Here is a 2,415-nt window from a genome sequence, read left to right as displayed (position 1 = left end):
ATTTACATTTTTATATCTATTTTGCTTTCTAAAATTAATATATAATTTTTGTGACTTAATACAACAAGCGACACCATTTTTTGATGAATACTCTATTTTTTTATGATTTTCCTTATTTTTCACATTCGAAAAATAAAATATGGGCGTGCCTGCAAAAAATGGCTACAAAAAATGGAAAAAAAAAAGTAAAACTCTTTCAAAAAGCTCCCGACCCGGTTAGTGTGGCGCCCAGGGGCCGAGATGGGTAAAAAAATTACATTTTTCTCAATGTTTTCCATTCAAAATTGAATACACAATTTTTTTAGAATTAATGCAATAATCGAAACCATTTTTTGATGAATATTCTATTTTTGATGATTTTCTTTATTTTTCATCTTTGAAAAATAAAAAAATAAAAACAGTGTCAAAATGTTCTGAAATTTTGCAGACACGATCCATACATTTTTTTGGGCGTGCCTGTAAAATATTATTCACCCCTCGGGGCTCCCCCGGGGCCCCCCTCGTGGCACCCCCAGGGCCCCCCTCGGGGCACCCCCGGGGACAACCCGGGGGCACCCCCAGACACCGCCGGGGCACCCTCAGGGCAAAAATTTACATTTTTATTTATGTTTTGCATTCTAAAATTAATATATAATTTTTAGGAATTAATGTAACAAGCGGCACCATTTTTTGATTAATATTCTATTTTTTTAGATTTTCTTTATTTTTCATTTTTCAAAAATAAAATAAAAGAGAAATGATGTCAAAAAGATTTGAAATTTTGTAGACACGATCCTTATATTTTTCAAGGAATGCCTGCAAAAAATGGCTCCATAAATTGATAAAAAAGAGTAAAACGCTATCAAAAAGCCCGCAAGCCGCGTAGTAGGGAGCCCAGCAGCCGGCACGGGTCAAAAATTTATATTTTTATCTATGTCTTCCATTCTAAAAATAATATACAATTTTTAGGAATTAATGCAACAAACGAGACCATTTTATGATGAATATTCTATTTTTTTATGATTTTATTTATTTTTCATCTTTGAAAAATAAAATAAAAGAAAAAAGATGTCCAAAAGATTTGAAATTTTGCATGCATAATCCCTACATTTTTCAAGGCATGCCTGAAAAACTAGCCCCAAAAAATGACAAAAAAGAGTAAAACGCTGCACGTAATGGAGAGCTTAGGGCCTGACATGGGTCGAAAATTTATATTTTTATCTATGTCTTCCATTCTAAAATTAATATTCACTTTTTAGGAATTAATGCACCAAATGACACCATTTTTTTTATGAATATTCTTTTTTTAAGATTTTCTTTATTTGTCATATTTGAAAAATAAACTAAAAGAAAAATGATGTAAAAAAGATTTGAAATTTTGTAGACACGAACCTTACATTTTTCACGGCATGCCAGCAAAAAATGGCCCCAAAAAATGACAAAAAATAATAAAACGCTGTCAAAAAGCTCCCGGGCCGCGTAGTGGGGATCCCAAGGGCCGGGATGGGTCAAATATTTATATTTTTATTTAAATTTTACATTCTAAAATTAATATACGGTTTTTTGAAATTAATACAACAAACGACACCATTTTTTGATGAATATTCTATTTTTTATGATGTTCTTTATTTTTCATCTTTCAAAAATAAAAATAAAATAAAAATGATGTCAAAATATTCTGAAATTTTACAAACACGATCATTACATTTTTTGGGGCATGCCTGCAAAAAATGGCAACCAAAAATGACAGAAAAAAGTAAAATGCTGCCAAAAAGCTCTGGCCCGTGTAGTGGGACGGGGAACACCCGGGGCACACCAGGGGCACCCCGAGGACACCCCCAGAACACCCCCAACACGCCCCGTGGGCACCCCCGGGGAACCCCCGAGACACCCCCGGGCACCCCGGGGACACCCCCGGGCCACCTCCGGGGACACCCCCGGGCCACCTCCGGGGACACCCCAGGGGCACCCCTGGTGCACCCCCAGGACACCCCGGAGACACCCCCGGGTCACCCACAGGACACGCCTAGGGCACCCCTTGGACACCCACGAGGCACCCCGAGACTGTTGGTTGCCGAATCGAATTCGGCTGCGGAAGCGTGGTGGTGCGGGGAAGAGGCGGATCGTGTATAACAAAAATTTTCATAAAACTTTTGAGATACTCTATAGATTATATTAATTTATGCACGAATAAATTAATCTCATTAACTTATATATATCAAGAACTCAATCAGGAAAAATACCTGGAAGCCGACTCGGATGATAACTTGAGTTCTTTGACCACGAACAGTCCTTGCTCCAATCTTTGTGTTTAGAAAACCAATGTCTTCCACATCAATTCCTAGAATCCACGAAGACGTGTGTGTGGGCACACATGAGACAAAACGGGTTACAATAAACACTCGAATTTCCACAAACACCATCACATGCACGATG

This window comes from Morus notabilis, unplaced genomic scaffold (assembly GCF_000414095.1).
Source record: "Morus notabilis unplaced genomic scaffold, ASM41409v2 Scaffold307, whole genome shotgun sequence".
NCBI lineage: Eukaryota > Viridiplantae > Streptophyta > Magnoliopsida > Rosales > Moraceae > Morus > Morus notabilis.
This window is presented reverse-complemented; position numbering follows the sequence as displayed.